Raw genomic sequence first — 15,961 nt, 5'->3', positions numbered from 1 at the left:
AGCTTGGACTCTCCACCATTTGACCCTTAGAACTGAAGAAGCTTCTCGGATGAGAGGTGAAACGTCTTCAAGTAACTCAAAGAAGTCCAGACGCTTTTCTTTGCAAGCTCCTTAGACTACGATGACCTGGATGACTGAGAACCTTCACAGACTTCTCCACACTTTAAATGCGCTCTAATGATGGGAACGTGTGGTAACATTTAGTCTTAACTGAAATAACATATTGCATCTATAAATGGGATTAAAATGTTTACCAAAGACTAACGTTTTTCATTCAGAACAAACAGCAGATTTCAGGTTAGGGCTGCACAACTAGTTTGTCCAATATTAAAATGACAGTTGTTTGTTACAATTATTCACAGATTGTTGTGGCAAAATGTGTTTTGATTGCACTGTCATGTCAGAATACTGCTTTCACCTTTACTTTGTGCTACACTCATGTTAATTAATCTTCATAAATTAATGTTTGCAAACACAAAGTATAAAGTTTTCCACTCTGCTATTTGTACCTGCACAATAGATGTGAATAAAACTCAAACCTATACGAGCTCCTTCTCCGTTTCCCTGCAACATTTTGTATAGATCTAACTTTTTGCCACATAAAGAACCTTCTGATGTGTTTACAGTAAATGTATTTGATAGTAGCTTATTTTGTAACTTTTAGTGGGCCTATGCAATGTTCCCTCTAAGCTGCGCACGTGCGCAATTGCGCACTGCTGGCACAGTCTCTGCGCACAGAAATTCTGCTTTGTGCACAAAAAAAGATCTAACCTGAATTGAAATTAAAATTAATACTTTAACAATTCTGTTTTGCAGTGTTGGTCAGTAAGTGACTGGTTGCTCCCATATGGGAACGATGCCACCTTATCCCATAGTCCAGCCAATAATGCGTATATGCGCAGCTAATCAACGTGGTTGACAGGCTATGACAGCGTCCTTATGTGACGCTTTTTTGTTTTTACATTTTCATGGTAAATGGGCTAAAGCAGTTAATTAAAAGTAGTCTAACATAGATGTAAATGCTGTAATTTGATTCTTTTAATAAACCATGAAACTTGGATGGATTCGATGCCGGCGTGACCACAGTGCACACGTCTGATGTCGCTCAGTGGTCCAAGGGATCGCTCAGGGAGTTTGTGTGTTCGCTCAGACACGTGAAAAATTAGAGGGAACATTGGGCCTATGACATTCAGTACCCAGTTATTAAAATGTTAAGTGTAAATCATCCCCAGCCCACAATAGCAGCTGAATTTACTACGATTTCAGATCTTTTTACACGTCAATAAGAAACCACCGATGTGTAAAACAGGCTGACAACACAATGACGTAAACCACACTGCTGCAACTGTGCAGCTCTCAGGTTTTATCTATTGTTTCTCTGTGTGGCCAGCAGGGGGAGGTGTTTTGCTGGTTTTTTAAAATATTAATGAAAACATTTTTCATGAAAGTTGCAAATTTGTTATCTGTTTTTATGACATTTTTCACAACAACATCAACATTAGAAAATGAAATACATTTATAGTAGGTGATCATTAATCAGTATTATTGGCACTATTAAAGGGCCCCAAAAATCAAACTTTGCTTAGGGCACCACGGAGGGCCAACCCTTTTTACACTTCAACGATTGTACACAAAATACAATCATCCATCCTTCTATCTATTTATTTTCTTCCGCTTATATAATTCAGCATCACAGGGAAGCTGGATCCCAGTTGTTTTTCACAGAGGGCCAAGCAGTGGAGGGAGCTGCCGACCTCCCAGCAATACATGTAAAAGCTTTATTTTACACTGACTCTGGTCATCTTTATCTATCATAAAAATTTGCTTCACGATCTGAAACACGTAGGTGTGTCAAATATGCAAATAGCTAAGAAATCAGGATGGGCTAAATCGTTTCTTACTGCACTTCTGTTAGGCGACTGAATAAAAACACAAAGTCAGCAGTCTGGCTATGAATGTCTTTAATGTTTCCCAGATCAGAATCACAGCATACAGTGTATAATAACTTCTAAAGTAAACAGAAATATCATCACCTCATTTATTTATATAATTTTACTTTACTTTTTTTAATAATCATCTTTTTTTTATTCCATTATTTAACATTTTTCTTCATCTCAAGTCTCGAGTTTCTGAGTTCAACAAAGAAAGCAGAAAGAAGACAACAGGTGCAGATTTGCAATGGACACCAAGCTGAGGGTTTCTCTGTGGGTGTCACTGTCTCTGTGCACGTTTGACACTGTGGACGTGACACAGGATCATCCAATCATGAAGTTTTGCTTTGCTGACAGTTTCTAAGTGTTGGAATAAAATAAATCCAGCAGTTATACCACAGAAAGGACAAAGTGTGGCTCTAACAGCTGTTGAACACACACAGACTGTGATGTTCTCCACACGTCACCCATCGCTCTGCACTTTTCCAGCATCCAACTGTTTTTCTGCTACATAACATCACTGCAGGAGAAAAACAACGGACAGACAGACAGACAGCACAGTGTGACACGAGCAGGTCAGACCACCTGTGTGATCTCATGAGTCTGTGAGGATATGAGGCATCTTATGGTATCAAAGCCCTGGAGTCTGTCAAACATGGCTACATGTAAACACTGCTACATGTTAGGTGAGCTAACATTTAACTGACTGCACTTTTTTCTGTCTCAGTTTAGGTCATTTATGTCCTTACTGCGAATCACTGAAAGGCAAAGCTGGCTTTTATCGCTCTGATGTTACGCACATCATGCAGCACAGATTCATCTCTGATCACAAGACTCATATTTCAAAATAAAAGCGAGCTAAGGCTTGAAAAGAGGACGACGATTTTATGACAATCGCAGAGAAAAGAGCAACGAAAGGATTTAAAACTTGATGAAAATGTTTTTTCTCACTGAAAACTAGCAAATCCTAATAAACAGCATGACTGGCCCTCTGCTGTGAGGGGGCTTCAGTGGAGATGACTTCTGCTACAGCGACCTTCCTGCTACAGGATGGTCACATGATAACGATCAACGTTATGACAAAAATAAAATAAATGTTTAAAAAACAAAGACAAAACTGATCGGTGGTAAGGATGAACTCATTTGAAACCTCTAGCTAACGGCCATTTTTTTCTTCTCATTACAAACTGCACCTGTTGTCTTTTGTCATCACAAAATAAGCATATCATTCATTCACTCCAAAAAACAAACAAACAAAACATAAAATAAGATAAGATAAGATAGAACTTTATTAATCCCTCGGGTGGGTTCCTCTGGGAAATTCGGTTTCCAAAAAAGCACAGCACCGACAGAAGTTACAGTTACAGAATGTTATATATATATATATATATATATATATATATGTACACACACACACACACACACACACATAAATACAGAGACAAATATAAATAAAATATACGAAGGGGATAAATAGAATAAATAGGAATAAAAATAAAAATACAAGTGAATTGCACATTTCAAGTATTGAGGTCTATTGCACCATTGACTATTTACAAAAGTATTGCACAAAGGTATTGTACAGTGAGGTGAAGAGGCACTACAGCTTAGTTGTTCCCCCCTCCTTTGTCCTCCTTTGTCCTCCTGTTTCCCCTCCCTCTCCCCTCCAGAGAGGAGTTAAACAGTTTGATGGCGTGTGGGACAAAGGAGTTTTTAAGTCTGTTGGTTCTTGTCTTTGAGAGAAGCAACCTGTCACTGAACAGACTCTTCTGGTTGTTAATGGCCGTGTGCAGAGGATGCCCAGCATTGTTCATAATGTCCAGCAGTTTCTTTAATGTCCTTTTCTCTGCCACTGTCACCAGAGTGTCCAGCTTCATGCCGACCACAGAGCCCGCCTTCCTGATCAGTTTCTCCAGCCTGGATGAGTCCTTCTTTGCTGTGCTGCTCCCCCAGCACACCACAGCATAGAAAAGTACTCCAGCAACCACTGACTGGTAAAACATCCTCAGGAGCTTCCTGCAGATGTTAAAAGACCTCAGCCTCCTGAGGAAGTACAGTCGGCTTTGGGCTTTTTTATACAGGTGCTCTGTGTTGCATGACCAGTCCAGTTTATTGTCCACCCACAGCCCGAGGTACTTGTACTTAATGACCACCTCCACCTCCTCCCCCTCTATCTGAACCGGCAGTGGACCTTCTCTGGACCTCCCGAAGTCCACAACCAGTTCCTTAGTCTTTGAGGTGTTGAGTTGCAGGTGGTTTGTGTGACTCCATGCGACAAAGTTCCTCACCAGACTTCTGTACTCCTCTTCCTGATCATCCCAGATACACCCCATGATGGCTGTGTCATCTGCAAACTTCTGAATATGGCATAATTCAGAGTTGTAGAGAAGTCAGAGGTGTACAGGGTGAAGAGAAGAGGGGACAGCACAGTTCCCTGTGGTGCTCCTGTGCTGCTGACCACTGTGTCAGACGTGATGTCCTTCAGCCTGGCGTACTGTGGTCTGTCGGTGAGGTAGTCGGAGATCCAAGCCACCAGGCAGGGGTCCACCTCCATCCTGTTCAGTTTTTCCTGAAGCATACAGGGCCGGATGTATAAATAAACAAGAAACTTAATATTTACAAATGTTTTGTCTGTTTTTTTTTCTTACACTTAAAAATGTACAGTTCTGATCTTCCAGATGTTTCGTCTCCATCCGTCTCCCAGTTTGGTATTTTCTTCTCTGTCCAGTGACCTCAGAGTGAGCGCTGAATGTGCCACAATGGCGCCCTCTAGTGTTAGCTTATAAAACCGACAAGGAGAAAGAACAGAGCCGAATGAAAGGACTCGTTTGTGTTCTCTCCTCTGCTGTAGCTGTGTGGTGCTGAGGTTAACTACACAACCCCTCGCCGCCTCCTTATACACAGGAGTGAGTACAAAAGGGTTCGTACGGACGCATCAGCCGGCCGTCCTTCTGCTCGACACTGTTAGCTGAAAGATGATCGGATCATCCTCTGTCCTGTATTTAAGGCTGAGAGTCTTTGTCCAGTCTCTTTTCCACAGCTACTGTCCACAGCACTGATCCACCTGCAGCACAGCCCCAGTCAGTTGTTTTATGATTTACATTGTGCACGTTTCCCTTCCAGTGAGCTTACAAAACCTCTGACAGGAGAAGTCAGGCATGTGTTTCCCCCACCTCCCCTTTTAGGCAGTAATAAAATAGAAAACAAACAATCAAACAGGCTAAAGCTAGAGCACAAGCAAAGACAGCACCGGTGACTAAGTTCTCCCATACTGGACGTACGCTACCACGTGGGCTCAAACAGCAGCACATCAGCTCAGTTTACATACTGTTGACATCTTCATCAGAGGATCAGCAGGGAGCGCTGCTGAGCTGCAGTCGTCTCCACCAGAGTGACGGAGCAGGAATCACAAACAGCACAAACCCACCGTGTTGTTTCTACCCTGTTCAGGAGATCTGAGCCCCCATCCCTTTTTGTCATGTTGCAGCTCTGCACTGCAGGCCCTGAACGCCTCCCGGTTACCCTCAGTGTGCTTAGAGTTTAATTTACAACCGACGAGCTCACAGATCATCTGCAGGCAGGTGAACGAACCCTTAATGTGAGGATAATAGCAGAGCTGACCTGAGGTCAGAAATAGTCAGGAACGGTGTCGACACAGTGAAGTCAGGTGTTTGGGAATTTGTCTGATTATCAGATTGGGGGGGTCGGTGTTAAATAACAAAGGTGGTGTAGGATGGAGAGAGGAGGAGGGAGGGAGCAGTGATGATATGGAGGAAGGTGATTGGTTAAGCAGCAGGAAGGAGCTCATGCTGGAGTCTGAGTTTTTACTGTTGGCCTTTTTCTGCTTTTTGTTTATTGTTGTCTGACGCGGGCCCGCCTACGCTTGAGTGATGCAGATGTGATATCACACTCACACAGCGACTGCCGCTCCTACACACACACACACACACACACACACACACGTGCCATACACAAGGGGGTCAGACAGGAGCAGCATCAGTCTCTGCTCTGTTTTGTTAATAACGTAGAAAAATAATTTTGTACAGTCAAGCTACATCGACGGACGCTTTACCTCACGTACCCTAAAATGAAAAAGTAGTGACAGTAAGATGAAGGCTGCACATGACACCATGACTGAGTTCACAGCTGTTGCTTTGATTCTAACGTTTAAGACTTTTGGCATCGACTCCGTTTTAATAAATGAGTGCTGGGAGGCGTCGTTTGACTTCAGGAGCTCCTGCGATGCTCTTACTCTGCGGGAGAAAACCAAAAACCAAAAGTAGCAAACATGGAGCGATATGACTCGTTTAGTCTTGGGAAACGTGCATCGACAGGTACAGTGTCCTTTTCCCCGCGTCTTTAAAAATAATTCATGCATAGATCCCCCACTGAGAAAACCCTTTTATATACTTTCTCCTTTGTACACATTTTATATAGAACTATATATAATATCATTTCTCTATATCTATATTTTCAGAAAAATTCTTTCCACACAATAAAAAACAACAATTAAACAAATGCTTCAAACAAAACAACAAAAGAAGAGAAGATGAAAGAAAGAAAAACACGACTGAGGCCAGTTTGGCACTTTGTCACGAGAACATGACAGAACTCTGTTAGTTGACGGTAAATAGCGATACTTTATTTTTCTTTCGTTTTTCTTCTCGATTTTTTTTTTACTTGTAGTTCTAAATTGGAAGATTATTGTGATTTTGCATTATACAAATAAAATTATATTTTGTTATTTTTTCATCGCTCAAAATAAGCATCACACTCGCGGAAGCCGGTGTACCCGGCGAAACACCGTGCATTTATCGAGCCTTTCAACCCCAGATAGGCCAATTATGGCTCTTTGGGTCTTAAAGGTTGTTGACCCCTGCTTTAGATGAACAGAGTTTTTTAATTAAATACATACTCTTTAATAAATGTTCTCTTTTATAAAAAGTAGGATAATTAAAAAAACTTTTATTATACCTCTATTAGAAAAAAAACTGTCTTGTTTTCTGTCGTCTGTTATGTAATATTAGGGATGTTTGTGACAATTAATTTCTTTATCGGCTGGACTAACCAATAGTCCACAACTAGGAAACACTGAAATTTTAAGTTAAGTTTGAAAACAGTTTAAAAAAAAACACCCCATTCCAAAACGTCTTGTGACAATCTCATTGGAGTGATGATGTCATAGAACGTCATAAGTCCTTTGATGTTTTTCCTTAAATAGGGGTGAGAAACAGCAAGATTTAGTTCGTTTCAGCAGCATCTGTGTTTGCAGCATACAAAACGTTCACCACAGAAACATTTGGAAAGCTCTTCAAAGTCATCGTATAGAAACTCCAACATGTTTCCAAGAAAAAAACAACCAATTCAAAAAGATTACGCCGCCTCTCCTTCCTGGCGTGGCCAGCCAATTTCCCCAAATGGCATCTCATCCTTCCAAAGGGCATTAGAGGAGAGTAGGAAGGAAAACTACCTTCTCCAGAAAAAAATGCAACAAATTGAAGAAGAAAAACATCAACTGGAGGACAAGTGTAGACGAATGGAAGCCCAAAATAAAGAGCTGGAAGAAAGACAACAGCGCCAGCCGGACATAAACATTATTAATGAGGGCTGGGGAATCAAGTTTGCTCAGGCCCGAGAGCAGATTGTGCACCTCAATAAAGAAAACAGGCAAAAGCGCGCAGAACTAAAAGAAATGACCAACCAGCTCCAAGACAAGAAAACGATGACTGATAACACATGGACCGAAAAAATCGGCTCCTCCAAAGACAGCTCCATGAAGCTGTGGAAGAAAAGAATAAATTCCTCCAACAGAAGGAAGAGCAGGACAAAAAGCAACAAGACATGCAGCACAAACTGAAGAGCATGCAGGAAAAATACCGCATGCTGAAAGAAAGCCTGGATGAAACACTGCGCCAAAATAAAGACCTCCTTCAACAGAAAGAGCAACAACAAAAAAGACTGAAAGAAGGAAAACGCATCGTCCAGGACTTTGAGTCTAAAAATCTAAAACTGCAAGAGTTTTGTAATCAGCTGGAGGACAAAGCAACTAAAGTGGAAGAAGAAAGGGACAAACTGGAGAAACGGTGCTCACAGATGCAGAAAAGGATCGATCAGATAGCGAGAAACAACTCCGAGCTCGTTAAGGGGCGTTTGGTGGAATTCAATAACTTGAAGAGTGAACACACTCAAATGCAGTCACAAAAACAACAAGAAGACAAAATACATGAAGACAAAAATCAAGAAATCAAGAAAAGAAAGAAGCAGTTAAAAGACAAGCACAAAGAGGTCCAACAGAGAAATGCAGACATGCACAAGGACAAGCTGATACAGGAGGCAACATCCAAACAACTCAAAGACAAGCTTGAAGAACAACAAGCAGCATTGGAAGAGGTGGAACAAAGATGTGAGAAACTTGAAGAAAAAAAACGCAGAAACCATCGACGAGCTGAGAAATCTCATCCTGCAGAAAAAAGCGCTTGTGGAAAAGTGCATGAAAAAAAAGAAAAAATGGTTCCACTTGTTCCAGAGGAGAGACGCTACTGCTTCCTCACCTGATGTAGCCTCGTCTTGCTCCACCTCTGTTAAACCCCCCCCCCCCCCCCCCCCCCCCAGCCAGTCCCGGCAGTTGACTGTCCCCTCCTGAGCCTGGTTCTGCCGGAGGTTTCTGCCCGTTTAAAGGCAGTTTTTCCTCCCCACTGTCGCCAAGTGCTTGCTCAGAGGGGATTGTTGGGGTTTTCTCTGCTCTGCCTTTTTTCTTCATTTACCTGTTTAACTCCTTTCATTATTACTTCATTTTACCTTGTTTCTTCATTTACTTTTTTAACTTCTTTCATTATTACTTCATTTTACCTTGTTTCTTCATTTACTTGTTTAACTTCTTTCATTATTACTTCATTTTACCTTGTTTCTTCATTTACTTGTTTAACTCCTTTCATTATTACTTCATTTTACCTTGTTTCTTCATTTACTTGTTTAACTTCTTTCATTATTACTTCATTTTACCTTGTTTCTTCATTTACTTGTTTAACTCCTTTCATTATTACTTCATTTTACCTTGTTTCTTCATTTACTTGTTTAACTTTTTCATTATTACTTCATTTTACCTTGTTTCTTCATTTACTTGTTTAACTTCTTTCATTATTACTTCATTTTACCTTGTTTCTTCATTTACTTGTTTAACTTCTTTCATTATTACTTCATTTTGCCTTGTTTCTTCATTTACTTGTTTAACTTCTTTCATTATTACTTCATTTTGCCTTGTTTCTTCATTTACTTGTTTAACTTCTTTCATTATTACTTCATTTTACCTTGTTTCTTCATTTACTTGTTTAACTCCTTTCATTATTACTTCATTTTACCTTGTTTCTTCATTTACTTGTTTAACTTCTTTCATTATTACTTCATTTTACCTTGTTTCTTCATTTACTTGTTTAACTCCTTTCATTATTACTTCATTTTACCTTGTTTCTTCATTTACTTGTTTAACTCCTTTCATTATTACTTCATTTTACCTTGTTTCTTCATTTACTTGTTTAACTTCTTTCATTATTACTTCATTTTACCTTGTTTCTTCATTTACTTGTTTAACTTCTTTCATTATTACTTCATTTTAACTGGTTTCTTCATTTACTTGTTTAACTTCTTTCATTATTACTTCATTTTACCTTGTTTCTTCATTTACTTGTTTAACTCCTTTCATTATTACTTCATTTTACCTTGTTTCTTCATTTACTTGTTTAACTTCTTTCATTATTACTTCATTTTACCTTGTTTCTTCATTTACTTGTTTAACTTCTTTCATTATTACTTCATTTTACCTTGTTTCTTCATTTACTTGTTTAACTTCTTTCATTATTACTTCATTTTACCTTGTTTCTTCATTTACTTGTTTAACTTCTTTCATTATTACTTCATTTTAACTGGTTTCTTCATTTACTTGTTTAACTTCTTTCATTATTACTTCATTTTACCTTGTTTCTTCATTTACTTGTTTAACTCCTTTCATTATTACTTCATTTTACCTTGTTTCTTCATTTACTTGTTTAACTTCTTTCATTATTACTTCATTTTACCTTGTTTCTTCATTTACTTGTTTAACTTCTTTCATTATTACTTCATTTTACCTTGTTTCTTCATTTACTTGTTTAACTTCTTTCATTATTACTTCATTTTACCTTGTTTCTTCATTTACTTGTTTAACTTCTTTCATTATTACTTCATTTTACCTTGTTTCTTCATTTACTTGTTTAACTTTTTCATTATTACTTCATTTTACCTTGTTTCTTCCTTTACTTGCTTGTTATTCTTATCTAAATAATAAACCAATTAAATTTATCCTTTGAGTATTTTTCATCTCATCTTTACAGAATCTTTCCAAGACATTTTCAAACATTCAGATCTGTCTTTTATTTTCTTCTTGAAACCTCATAAATGGTGAACTAAAAACCCGGAATATGGTTTGAAACATAGTTTCAGCTGAAACTGCCATAACATGCTGTGTGTGTGTGTGTGTGTGTGTGTGTGTGTGTGTGTGTGTGTGTGTGTGTGTGTGTGTGTGTGTGTGTGTGTGTGTGTGTGTGTGTGTGTGTGTGTGTGGAGAGAGAGAGAGCTCACAAAACTAGGTGGTGTTCTTCATTGTAATAGGAAAGGTAACATGGGTCCCCACCGTTTCTCAAAGACTTGTTTCTGTAGCCTGAGTATGTAATTTGTTCCATCAGACAGACACTCACTGGATCCATAGATTATATCTGGTTTTAACCATCTGATAGTTATGCATTTTAGGGCTGCAGTGAGTCATATATTTAGCAGGTAACTTTTGGCTTTGCAGTCAATATGTTCTGCAATCCTTCCCAACACTGCTGCTGTAGGACTTAGTGGAATATTTACCTTGGAAAATGTCTTTGAGAGCATCAAATATCTGCCTCCAGAATACACAGAGTTTAGGGCAGAGTCAGAATATATGAGTGTGGTTGGCAGAGTGTGTCCCACAGTTCCTCCAGCATGAACTCAGATGTGTTGGACCCATCTTAGCAGTTATTTCTGGTGTTCTGTAGAATCTGGCACATTAATGCCCCCTTTATTTTGGGCACTGCAGGGTTTTGAGTCTAATTCTAGGCCGCTGTTTAGCCTACATGAAGTTAGAAATTCTTCAATACAGCTTGGACTCTCCACCATTTGACCCTTAGAACTGAAGAAGCTTCTCGGATGAGAGGTGAAACGTCTTCAAGTAACTCAAAGAAGTCCAGACGCTTTTCTTTCCAAGCTCCTTAGACTACGATGACCTGGATGACTGAGAACCTTCACAGACTTCTCCACACTTTAAATGCGCTCTAATGATGGGAACGTGTGGTAACATTTAGTCTTAACTGAAATAACATATTGCATCTATAAATGGGATTAAAATGTTTACCAAAGACTAACGTTTTTCATTCAGAACAAACAGCAGATTTCAGGTTAGGGCTGCACAACTAGTTTGTCCAATATTAAAATGACAGTTGTTTGTTACAATTATTCACAGATTGTTGTGGCAAAATGTGTTTTGATTGCACTGTCATGTCAGAATACTGCTTTCACCTTTACTTTGTGCTACACTCATGTTAATTAATCTTCATAAATTAATGTTTGCAAACACAAAGTATAAAGTTTTCCACTCTGCTATTTGTACCTGCACAATAGATGTGAATAAAACTCAAACCTATACGAGCTCCTTCTCTGTTTCCCTGCAACATTTTGTATAGATCTAACTTTTTGCCACATAAAGAACCTTCTGATGTGTTTACAGTAAATGTATTTGATAGTAGCTTATTTTGTAACTTTTAGTGGGCCTATGCAATGTTCCCTCTAAGCTGCGCACGTGCGCAATTGCGCACTGCTGGCACAGTCTCTGCGCACAGAAATTCTGCTTTGTGCACAAAAAAAGATCTAACCTGAATTGAAATTAAAATTAATACTTTAACAATTCTGTTTTGCAGTGTTGGTCAGTAAGTGACTGGTTGCTCCCATATGGGAACGATGCCACCTTATCCCATAGTCCAGCCAATAATGCGTATATGCGCAGCTAATCAACGTGGTTGACAGGCTATGACAGCGTCCTTATGTGACGCTTTTTTGTTTTTACATTTTCATGGTAAATGGGCTAAAGCAGTTAATTAAAAGTAGTCTAACATAAATGTAAATGCTGTAATTTGATTCTTTTAATAAACCATGAAACTTGGATGGATTCGATGCCGGCGTGACCACAGTGCACACGTCTGATGTCGCTCAGTGGTCCAAGGGATCGCTCAGGGAGTTTGTGTGTTCGCTCAGACACGTGAAAAATTAGAGGGAACATTGGGCCTATGACATTCAGTACCCAGTTATTAAAATGTTAAGTGTAAATCATCCCCAGCCCACAATAGCAGCTGAATTGACTACGATTTCAGATCTTTTTACACGTCAATAAGAAACCACCGATGTGTAAAACAGGCTGACAACACAATGACGTAAACCACACTGCTGCAACTGTGCAGCTCTCAGGTTTTATCTATTGTTTCTCTGTGTGGCCAGCAGGGGGAGGTGTTTTGCTGGTTTTTTAAAATATTAATGAAAACATTTTTCATGAAAGTTGCAAATTTGTTATCTGTTTTTATGACATTTTTCACAACAACATCAACATTAGAAAATGAAATACATTTATAGTAGGTGATCATTAATCAGTATTATTGGCACTATTAAAGGGCCCCAAAAATCAAACTTTGCTTAGGGCACCACGGAGGGCCAACCCTTTTTACACTTCAACGATTGTACACAAAATACAATCATCCATCCTTCTATCTATTTATTTTCTTCCGCTTATATAATTCAGCATCACAGGGAAGCTGGATCCCAGTTGTTTTTCACAGAGGGCCAAGCAGTGGAGGGAGCTGCCGACCTCCCAGCAATACATGTAAAAGCTTTATTTTACACTGACTCTGGTCATCTTTATCTATCATAAAAATTTGCTTCACGATCTGAAACACGTAGGTGTGTCAAATATGCAAATAGCTAAGAAATCAGGATGGGCTAAATCGTTTCTTACTGCACTTCTGTTAGGCGACTGAATAAAAACACAAAGTCAGCAGTCTGGCTATGAATGTCTTTAATGTTTCCCAGATCAGAATCACAGCATACAGTGTATAATAACTTCTAAAGTAAACAGAAATATCATCACCTCATTTATTTATATAATTTTACTTTACTTTTTTTAATAATCATCTTTTTTTTATTCCATTATTTAACATTTTTCTTCATCTCAAGTCTCGAGTTTCTGAGTTCAACAAAGAAAGTAGAAACAAGACAACAGGTGCAGATTTGCAATGGACACCAAGCTGAGGGTTTCTCTGTGGGTGTCACTGTCTCTGTGCACGTTTGACACTGTGGACGTGACACAGGATCATCCAATCATGAAGTTTTGCTTTGCTGACAGTTTCTAAGTGTTGGAATAAAATAAATCCAGCAGTTATACCACAGAAAGGACAAAGTGTGGCTCTAACAGCTGTTGAACACACACAGACTGTGATGTTCTCCACACGTCACCCATCGCTCTGCACTTTTCCAGCATCCAACTGTTTTTCTGCTACATAACATCACTGCAGGAGAAAAACAACGGACAGACAGACAGCACAGTGTGACACGAGCAGGTCAGACCACCTGTGTGATCTCATGAGTCTGTGAGGATATGAGGCATCTTATGGTATCAAAGCCCTGGAGTCTGTCAAACATGGCTACATGTAAACACTGCTACATGTTAGGTGAGCTAACATTTAACTGACTGCACTTTTTTCAGTCTCAGTTTAGGTCATTTATGTCCTTACTGCGAATCACTGAAAGGCAAAGCTGGCTTTTATCGCTCTGATGTTACGCACATCATGCAGCACAGATTCATCTCTGATCACAAGACTCATATTTCAAAATAAAAGCGAGCTAAGGCTTGAAAAGAGGACGACGATTTTATGACAATCGCAGAGAAAAGAGCAACGAAAGGATTTAAAACTTGATGAAAATGTTTTTTCTCACTGAAAACTAGCAAATCCTAATAAACAGCATGACTGGCCCTCTGCTGTGAGGGGGCTTCAGTGGAGATGACTTCTGCTACAGCGACCTTCCTGCTACAGGATGGTCACATGATAACGATCAACGTTATGACAAAAATAAAATAAATGTTGAAAAAACAAAGACAAAACTGATCGGTGGTAAGGATGAACTCATTTGAAACCTCAAGCTAACGGCCATTTTTTTCTTCTCATTACAAACTGCACCTGTTGTCTTTTGTCATCACAAAATAAGCATATCATTCATTCACTCCAAAAAACAAACAAACAAAACATAAAATAAGATAAGATAAGATAGAACTTTATTAATCCCTCGGGTGGGTTCCTCTGGGAAATTCGGTTTCCAAAAAAGCACAGCACCGACAGAAGTTACAGTTACAGAATGTTATATATATATATATATATATATATATATATATATATATGTACACACACACACACACACACACACACACACACACACACACACACACACATAAATACAGAGACAAATATAAATAAAATATACGAAGGGGATAAATAGAATAAATAGGAATAAAAATAAAAATACAAGTGAATTGCACATTTCAAGTATTGAGGTCTATTTGCACCATTGACTATTTACAAAAGTATTGCACAAAGGTATTGTACAGTGAGGTGAAGAGGCACTACAGCTTAGTTGTTCCCCCCTCCTTTGTCCTCCTTTGTCCTCCTGTTTCCCCTCCCTCTCCCCTCCAGAGAGGAGTTAAACAGTTTGATGGCGTGTGGGACAAAGGAGTTTTTAAGTCTGTTGGTTCTTGTCTTTGAGAGAAGCAACCTGTCACTGAACAGACTCTTCTGGTTGTTAATGGCCGTGTGCAGAGGATGCCCAGCATTGTTCATAATGTCCAGCAGTTTCTTTAATGTCCTTTTCTCTGCCACTGTCACCAGAGTGTCCAGCTTCATGCCGACCACAGAGCCCGCCTTCCTGATCAGTTTCTCCAGCCTGGATGAGTCCTTCTTTGCTGTGCTGCTCCCCCAGCACACCACAGCATAGAAAAGTACTCCAGCAACCACTGACTGGTAAAACATCCTCAGGAGCTTCCTGCAGATGTTAAAAGACCTCAGCCTCCTGAGGAAGTACAGTCGGCTTTGGGCTTTTTTATACAGGTGCTCTGTGTTGCATGACCAGTCCAGTTTATTGTCCACCCACAGCCCGAGGTACTTGTACTTATTGACCACCTCCACCTCCTCCCCCTCTATCTGAACCGGCAGCGGACCTTCTCTGGACCTCCCGAAGTCCACAACCAGTTCCTTAGTCTTTGAGGTGTTGAGTTGCAGGTGGTTTGTGTGACTCCATGCGACAAAGTTCCTCACCAGACTTCTGTACTCCTCTTCCTGATCATCCCAGATACACCCCATGATGGCTGTGTCATCTGCAAACTTCTGAATATGGCATAATTCAGAGTTGTAGAGAAGTCAGAGGTGTACAGGGTGAAGAGAAGAGGGGACAGCACAGTTCCCTGTGGTGCTCCTGTGCTGCTGACCACTGTGTCAGACGTGATGTCCTTCAGCCTGGCGTACTGTGGTCTGTCGGTGAGGTAGTCGGAGATCCAAGCCACCAGGCAGGGGTCCACCTCCATCCTGTTCAGTTTTTCCTGAAGCATACAGGGCCGGATGTATAAATAAACAAGAAACTTAATATTTACAAATGTTTTGTCTGTTTTTTTTTCTTACACTTAAAAATGTACAGTTCTGATCTTCCAGATGTTTCGTCTCCATCCGTCTCCCAGTTTGGTATTTTCTTCTCTGTCCAGTGACCTCAGAGTGAGCGCTGAATGTGCCACAATGGCGCCCTCTAGTGTTAGCTTATAAAACAGACAAGGAGAAAGAACAGAGCCGAATGAAAGGACTCGTTTGTGTTCTCTCCTCTGCTGTAGCTGTGTGGTGCTGAGGTTAACTACACAACCCCTCGCCGCCTCCTTATGCACAGGAGTGAGTACA

At 39.8% G+C, this 15,961-nt stretch overlaps 1 pseudogene; it reads left to right on the top strand.

The window, feature by feature from the left end:
• The first annotated feature begins 7,269 nt into the window (after positions 1 to 7,269).
• On the top strand, positions 7,270 to 8,486 carry LOC146636765 (uncharacterized; annotated as a pseudogene).
• The last annotated feature ends 7,475 nt before the right edge of the window (positions 8,487 to 15,961 follow it).

This window comes from Diplotaxodon limnothrissa, linkage group LG3 (assembly GCF_057381915.1).
Source record: "Diplotaxodon limnothrissa isolate DT_005_m linkage group LG3, D_limnothrissa_male_GT1.1, whole genome shotgun sequence".
Classification (NCBI taxonomy): Eukaryota; Metazoa; Chordata; class Actinopteri; order Cichliformes; family Cichlidae; genus Diplotaxodon; species Diplotaxodon limnothrissa.
Note: the sequence above shows the minus strand (reverse complement) of the source record. Positions and strands in the feature narration are given on the sequence as shown.